At 38.4% G+C, this 8,921-nt stretch overlaps 1 long non-coding RNA gene across 1 annotated transcript; it reads right to left on the bottom strand.

Moving 5' to 3' along the window:
* Positions 1-487: 487 nt before the first annotated feature.
* On the bottom strand, positions 488-1,476 carry LOC140032790 (uncharacterized). Its single transcript, XR_011836677.1, has 2 exons — positions 1,400-1,476; positions 488-727 (listed from the first exon to the last, which is right to left on the bottom strand). It is a non-coding gene; the product is annotated as an uncharacterized lncRNA (long non-coding RNA).
* Between the last annotated feature and the right edge of the window lie 7,445 nt (positions 1,477-8,921).

Genomic DNA, 8,921 nt, shown 5'->3' with positions numbered 1-8,921 from the left:
TGGATTGAAGTGGTGATATATGAATTTTCAGTTTTATAGTGAATTTTCTGCCCATATATGAAGTTTAAAGGCTAGCCATAATTTACTAGTTTTGATATGTGGAATATCTAGTGTTTTAGTGTTAGTTTGCTTTGCCTAAAAGAATTTCCAGCTTTTGTGCCTCAATCTCAGTTTAGGGTTTCTATTATGAGGTGCTAAGTGATGATATTTTAAGGGGTTTAATAGTTTATAATGTGTATGTGTGATTGTGATTGATGGCTATGAGAATTGGTGTTTGATTGTAGGGTGGAAAGTGAAGAATTCAAGGGAAAATGTTGTCCGTTTATTTTCTTGTAATTTGAGTGAGTAAAAGTGACATTTGGGAAGGTGATTTTGTGACGCCCCACATCTCCCTAAGGCGGACCAAAGGGTATCCGCGGACGCCTGCCCAGCTCACGCCAGGACTCAAGCAATTCCATTCAATTTAAAATCGAACTAAACACTTCGATGAGATCAACACGAATACAATAATGCGGAAGCGTTCAAGCTTAACAAGTCACTTAATGTATCACCAGTACATCGGGTAGTCATGAAACGACTTAAATTCAAAGTACACATCAGGGCCCAAACTTTTCAAGTTTACAATTTCCACAAGTACAACCCAAACCAGGGCCTAGTCAAAATATATAACAGGAGTCTTAACAAAATTACAACGGATGGTTTCTCCATATCTCTCCAAGAGTCGGTCCTGTTAAGGAAAACAAAACTATAGGGTGAGCTAAACGCTCGTGAGGCCAAGAACACACATGCAAGCACTTAGTCAAATAACAATCCCAGATTTAATAAATAAAGCCATGTCTTTTCAATAATCAATCAATCAAACAGGAAAAGTAATCAGAAACAATTCAAGGATATAGTAGCTCTCAGGAGCTAAGTTCCACTCGATCTGCCGTTGTCATTCGTATACCTTCCCGCATTGACCCTCTTGTCAACCGGGTCGGTATTTCCATTTCCGTAGATCACCACTTACTTCCCTCCGTCCACCGTACACCCCAAGGGCCCACAATGGCCAATATTGGGCGATACTCAACGAGTATGCCAAGCAAGACCTCTTATTAGGTCGAGCTTATTTGTATCTCATGGCTCGTCCAAATCCCCGACCAAGCCCATTGCTGGCTCGAGTCTAAGGACGGCCTATGAGTTTGGGCGTCCCCCATTCATTTGAAAGTCGAGGAGGTTCACTCCAACGACATAAGCATTCATGACATAACATTGCATTTCATTCATTCATTCAATACGTTTCATTCATTCATTTGAAATTAGAACGAGTGCGATAAAGTACGCACCCGCCCTTATTTTTAAAACTTTCAACAAATCCCACAAATAAGCAAGTATCAAAATTCACACACTTGACACTCACCGAGCAATTCAATAAGAATTATTTTCCGGAAGTTCAAGTGTCCGCGGTGAGATCCTCTTGAAGGTCTCCTTGCGCGCCTGGCAATTTAATAGCGAATAATCATACAATTAACCCACTTAACAAGAAAGATTGTACACTAGTACAATCTAAGAATTATTTTGCAAAAAGGAACCTCAATTACACGTAAATCGAGGTTCAACTTGCCTTTTATTAGGTACAATATTATTTGAGTTTTTATCATGAAAATCGAGGGCAAAACGTTTGAATAATACTACGAGAATTAAGAGTTTTGGAAAAACTCCTTTGCCTTGAAATGTGAGAATTTCAGTTTTATCCTAATCTTTGAAAAATCGTAACTCGCTCGGTATAAGTCGAGAATTGGAAAACTTTATACCGTTGGAAACCTCTTAGAGAGTACTATAAGTTCCTAGAAGACACTTTTACATGAATCGAAGTGAAAAGTGGTCAAAAATGGGCTTGAAGACGCAGGGTTGGTTTTCATGGCAGAATTAAGTTGGATTTCGGCCAACTTTGGAAATTCGGCACGATTCACACGTTGCAAACCGGCCTCTGAAATTTTCAGCTCAATTAGTGTTGCAAATGAAGTGTATGACAAAACAAGCGGATCAAGAATCGGAGTTTCGAGCACCGAGATACGGTAGCCCGAAGTTAAGCAAATTCAAGACTGGATGAGAATTTTCCAGACTTGAACCTCTAACTTTAGTAATTCAATTGGGTATCGAAACGAACTTGAATCGGCACCAAAATTGGCAGTGTTTCAATAATATATGGATGGTATCTCTCTATCGAATTTCGGGGAAAAATACCTTCGGCAAGGTAGTTAATTAGCCCACCAAAGTTCAAGAAAAATCCTAAGGCAATCTGCCATTGACTTTCATTTTCCAAATTTCCAATCGTTTAATCAAGAAAGTTATCCAACCATGGTTCATTTGTGAAATAAGGGTCTAAGATACATCCACGATACCTTTGGTAAGTGTTTAATATCAAGAACATCAACTAACAAGTTCACTCCAAGATTTTGTTCCAAACCAGTCCAAAGATTAGGGTTTTCCAAAACAGAGCAGTCCACTTGCTTCAGTCACAACTCAGTCATTATAGCTCGAAATCGAGCATGGCTTACGCCGTTCGAAAATACATTCATAGACTTAAAATATCACAGAAGAAATCGTTTCCAAATTTGGCTCCCATCTGGTTCAAATTCGGGCATCAAGTTGCTGCCTGAACACTTCATTCCAGAAGAACAGAGTAACAGGACAGCGAACTTAAAACATTTGGTTCGGCTTGCTCACAAAGAATCAGAACGTACATTATATACCAAATTAAATCTAGGAATGTCTAGTTTCAAACGCCACCGACGGCACATGATTTCGACATCCGAGGACAGAGTTATAGCCAAAATACTACTGCTGGTCAGAGCATACGCGAATCAGTTTTCCAGATTTGCTGGTTTCTAAAAAAAATTCATTTGCCCATTCAAACCTCATTATTTTTCAATGAAATTTTTCACACCTCTAATACATCATATAAGCATCCAATTCAAGCCATTAGTTCATTAAAAACTGGCCTTAAAATGGCCGAATAAAACAGGGGTAGAATCGGAAGTTTTTGCTTCTTACACCCAATGAAGTTCCTACTAATTACCCACCACTAATACATCATTATAATCACTAAACCAACAATATAATCACCATCAATCATCAAATCAGCAACAACAACCCAAGTGTGGGAATTCCAAGAGCCCACAATCACATTTTTACACCATAATCAAGTAACTAAGTGCATGCATGAGCTTAATCTTGCCATATAATCTCCAAAAGATAAGAATCCAAGGGTTGATCATTACCTACTCCTTTGGTTTGCAAGGTCAGAATTTTCGGCCCTCTTGAAGCTCCAAGAAACCGTGAAAGCTCCCCTCCTCCTTAGCTAGATATAGTCTCCAAGTGGTTTGCTAAGTGGTCTCCAAGTTTGGTGTGATTTGGATGAATTTTGGTGCATGAATTGAAGATGAAAAATGAAGACAATGGAGAGCTCTTCTCCTTTCTTGTTGCTCGGCCAAGTGAAGTGAGGAGAGAGGGAGTGTTGGTTCAATTGTGGCTTCCTAAGGAAGATTCATTGTGTGGTGCAAAATACATCTCAAAGTCAACTTGAAATAGTGCAATTAGGATGCGTTTGGACTCGATTTCTCGCGCGTTTGGTTCACTAGTGCACTAAACCTCCAAGGCATATATATTCATGTAAATATTATTCACTCTTAATTGTCCCGGAATAAGGGTCTAAAGTCCCTCAAATAAAGTCGCGCGTGTGAAAACGCGTATCGTCAAATTTAACGCTATAACGCGAAACTTTCGAAAAATTCTTATAACGATTGCACTACTAACTATCACTTGAATATTTATTCATAAAATTACCTATTTTAGGACTATAGTACAAATCTCCAATATTCCAAGCTTATTGTGCTACTACGCGGATAAAATCTCCAAGTACTATTCACTATTTTTACTAAACGCGCTCTAGGAAATTAATTTTCGAAACGAATCCTTTTAAAAAATATAACGAAGATATTTTACCACTTATTTAGGTCTAATAAGATTAGAAAATATTCCTTGGAATTAAAACCCAATTAAATAATTTATTAAGCCATAAATTAGGCATAAAATAATAGTTTTTGCGAGTCCTCACATCCTCTCCCCCTTAAGAAAATTTCGTCCTCGAAATTTACCTTGGTCGGTGAACAAGTTTGGATACTTCTCTCTGATTGTCTCTTCAACTTCCCATGTTGCTTCCTCTACTCCATGGTTCTTCCATAAAACTTTCACTAGTGGTATCTGCTTGTTCCTCAATTCCTTCACCTTTCGATCCAGAAGTTTTACCGGTCTCTCCTCATAGGTCAGGGTTTCATCAATCTCAATATTCTCCGGTTGTAAAACATGAGAGGGGTCTGGATGATACTTCTTAAGCATGGACACATGAAACACGTTATGGATACGAGATAAACTCGGTGGTAATTCCAGCTTATAGGCTACATTCCCAACTCGCTGAATAATCTTATAAGGCCCTACAAACCTTGGTTGTAGTTTCTTCCCTTTTCCGGACATCAAACTTGCTTTTAAAGGCGTAATCTTGAGAAATACCATATCTCCAACAGTGAACTCCAAATCCTTCCTCCGAGTGTCGGCATAACTCTTTTGTCTACTCTGAGCGGTTTGAATTCTTTGCCGTACCAATTTCACCTTTTCATTAGCCTCCTCGATCCAAGATACAGTAGTCGTGTCTAAGATTTTCCGTTCACCTACTTCATCCCAACAAATTGGGGATCTACACTTCCGACCATAAAGTGCCTCATACGGAGCCATTTGAATAGAAGAGTGGAAACTATTGTTATAGGCAAATTCCACTAAAGTCAAGAACTTACTCCAATTCTTTCCAAAGTCCAGTACACAAGTCCTCAACATGTCCTCAAGAGTTTGAATTGTTCTTTCAGATTGTCCATCAGTCTGGGGATGATAGGTGGTACTAAAGTTCAACTTAGTCCCCAACACTTCTTGCATCTTTTGCCAAAACCTCGAAACAAATCTTGGATCCCTATCTGACACAATACTCACAGGTATACCATGTAGTCTGATGATCTCATCCAAGTACAACTTGGCCAGCTTTTCTAACGGGTATTTCATGTTAATCGGTAGGAAATGAGCCGATTTAGTCAATCTATCTACTATCACCCAAATGGCATCATGGCCTCTCTGTGTCCTTGGTAAGCCTGATACAAAATCCATGGTAATATTTTCCCATTTCCACTCAGGTATTTCTAGAGGTTGCAAAGGCCCAGATGGTTTCTGATGTTCGGCTTTAACCTGTTGACAAACCAAGCATGTCTGAACAAATTGGGCAATTTCCTTATTCATATTTTTCCACCAATATAGACTTTTCAAGTCTTGGTACATTTTATTCCCTCCTGAGAAATTATATGCCCTAGGAAAATCACTTCTTTTAGCCAGAATTCACATTTGCTAAACTTAGCATATAACTAATGTTCCCTCAAGATTTGTAAAACAATTCTTAAATGTTTCTCATGGTCATTCACATTCTTAGAATACACCAAAATATCATCAATGAAGATCACCACAAATTGGTCCAAGTAAGGCTTAAAAACCCTATGCATTAAATCCATGAAAGCGGCAGGTGCATTGGTTAACCCAAAATGCATCACTGCAAACTCGAAGTGCCCATCCCTCGAGTTAAAAGCAGTCTTAGGTATGTCCTTCTCCAAAATCCTCAATTGATAGTAACCTTACCTTAGATCCAACTTTGAAAATACTACCGCCCCTTGCAGTTGGTCAAACAGTTCATCAATGTGGGGTAGTGGGTATTTATTCTTAACCGTAACATCATTTAAACCTCGATAATCTATACATAACCTCAAACTCCCATCTTTCTTCTTTACAAACAAAACTGGGGCTCCCCACGGAGAATCACTCTCTAGTATAAAACCCCGTTCCAACAAATCCTGTAATTGTAACTTCAACTCCTTCAACTCAGCCGGAGCCATCCTGTATGGTGTCCTTGATATAGGTGCTGTTCCCGGAGCTAAATCAATTTTAAAATCTATTTCCCGTTCCGGGGTAGAGACTCCAATTCTTCAGGAAAAACATCAGAAAATTCTTTCACTACCGGTGTGTCCTCCAGATTCACCTTATCGCTAGGGGTATTAATAAGAAAAGCCAAATATCCTTGAGCTCCCTTATTTAAAAATTTTCTAGCCCGAATTCCCGAAATAAGTGCAGACGAGGCTAACTTACCCCTTCCATCCAGTAGAGCATGGTTTATATAATAATCACTTATCAGGTTCAAGTACTACATATCACACCAATCCAACCTATCAAATAGTCATGGTCCAATAGGGAATTAATCGCGTAATCAGATAAAACAGGCAAAAGGCTTGAAGTCGGACGTAAAGTCCCAGACATTTGGAAGAAATTCAGGATATAGCGAAGCTTCAAATCAAAAGTTCATCCCTGGTGGTGCTGGACAACACAACAAGCAATGCCCCACCAGAGAGGTTCAGTTCAACCGCCACAGAAGAGTAGTAGCCGGTCTACAACCACACCAGTACGAATAAGTTCAAGAGTAGGGTCAAAGCAGAGCCAAATACTTCAGGTTCATGGTGTATGAGTACGAACAAAAGTATAAGTTCAAGTCCAAGTGCAAGTTCAAGTTCAAATTCAAGGGTCATGAGTACGAGTAAGAACACACTGGCCTAACCTCTGTCCAGCAATTCACATTCTTAAACAGTCACAAAATTCAAGTCCACATTCCATATTTCAGTCAAATTAGGTCCATTGAGGATACGCAAGAGCACACTAGCCTAAACAGGTTCAAGTCTCAAGTAAGCTCAGTCTAATCGGTTTCAGGCAGTTCGAGTTCTCTTACCAACCCACTGCAATACTTTCGGAGTTCAAACTTCCTAAGATTGAAATATTGGCACAGAACCAATCATAACATATGTTGCGCACAAGAAAAGCTCACCAAGTTTCTAGCTAGGTTAATCCATTATACACTAGTAGATCGGATCTTCGGGTTTATGTTCGATTCATATTCGGTACTAGGGACCTATTAAATTATATGAAACTGTCTATCAATTTGTCTCACAAGTACAGGGTTGTCTAAGCCCTCGGTCACGGTCCCCTTTTCTCATTCCTGCTACCCTACTTAAGAAAAGTCTATAAGCACAGGAAAAGGCATAACTAAGCATAAAGAGCATAACGCGTATACAAGTTGCAAAAACATTTAAAATCAGGTCATGATTCATTACATGTATCAAAAGTTATAGCACGGTTAGAAGTTACAAAACAAGACCAATATGTCCAATATTGCACAAAGGCAATTAAGTGCCACAAAAATATAGAAGTACATACAAGCAGGATACAAAAGGCCTCACAGCGTGCACTACCCCTTTCTAAGTCCATAGTTAAACCAAAGGGGTCCAGACATCACTAATTTCAATCAGATCACACGCCTTTATGAAATTAGATCCAATAAAGTCATAACGCAAGCTAAAACCAAGATTATCCATTCGGAGTTCAAAATCTTTAATAACCAGCCACCAGTCGGAACACCATCATCTCCAAAAATAACCAGTCTTAGGGTTTTGTAATTAAAGTCTCAAGTTCCAAGTTCAAACCCAAGAATAAGTACAACTTGCTACGTTACGTGTCAAATGGAAACCAAATCAATTCACACTAACTTGTACTCTTGAATGCAGTTGCTCTATATCTCAAAGTTGCCTCAGTCCGTACATTTAAAATTGGCTCACTCTTCTTGAAAGTCAAAAATTTTAAAACATAAGAAGAGTATTTCAAGTAGTCAGAAATCTTATCAAGTTCAGGATTCACATTATTAAACATAAACTTGCCATTCTTTCGAAAACTCAGGATATATATATATATTTTTCTTCGTGTAAAGCATGGACAAATTTAAGTGTGAGATTACACCAATATACAATCAAGGGGGAAAACTTAGTTTAGAAAATGTAAATCTTGTATTAACCCATCATATACAAAGTTCAACAACTCATTAGTTATTCACAAATTTTCAAATTTGAAATTCAAGTAAAACTCACCTTTTTACCAAAGTCGGAAAATTACCCATATTTAAAGCATATATATCTTATTTCCACTCATCGCTTACAAATAAAACTAGTACCTCCTAGTTTTTCTTTAAATTTTCAAAGCAGAATTTCTTTAGAAGATATTTGGGCGGAAAATGCATTTTATTCCTTTGTACTTTTATCTTGGTTCAAAATCATCACACATGGAGTTTGACTATCAAATCTCGGTCTCTTATCCTCCATAGCCAGTACTAATAATTATCTCAATTCTTTCCACACTTACAAATATAATGATAATTCAAATTCATCCAATCTTTCACTTCAAATCTCTCTTCCCATATCTTCCTTCAATATAACATCACCTAATTCCTCAGTTTCTTCTGCAAGTCCCAAATAAGAACTCCCGAATAATCAATTTCTTTAACCCCTAAGATACAATAGATCCTTGTTCACATAATATCCAAATTAATCCCACAGTCAAGCATCCTAAACTTTAAGCCTAGGATACGCTACAGAGATCTGAAGCCTAAGCTCTGATACCAACTGTGACGCCCCACATCTCCCTAAGGCGGACCAAAGGGTATCCGCGGACGCCTGCCCAGCTCACGCCAGGACTCAAGCAATTCCATTCAATTTAAAATCGAACTAAACACTTCGATGAGATCAACACGAATACAATAATGCGGAAGCGTTCAAGCTTAACAAGTCACTTAATGTATCACCAGTACATCGGGTAGTCATGAAACGACTTAAATTCAAAGTACACATCAGGGCCCAAACTTTTCAAGTTTACAATTTCCACAAGTACAACCCAAACCAGGGCCTAGTCAAAATATATAACAGGAGTCTTAACAAAATTACAACGGATGGTTTCTCCATATCTCTCCAAGAGTCGGT

Source organism: Coffea arabica, unplaced genomic scaffold (genome assembly GCF_036785885.1).
Source record: "Coffea arabica cultivar ET-39 unplaced genomic scaffold, Coffea Arabica ET-39 HiFi ptg000067l, whole genome shotgun sequence".
Classification (NCBI taxonomy): Eukaryota; Viridiplantae; Streptophyta; class Magnoliopsida; order Gentianales; family Rubiaceae; genus Coffea; species Coffea arabica.
The sequence above is the reverse complement of the archived record's forward strand: the minus strand, read 5'-3'. Positions and strand labels throughout refer to the sequence as shown.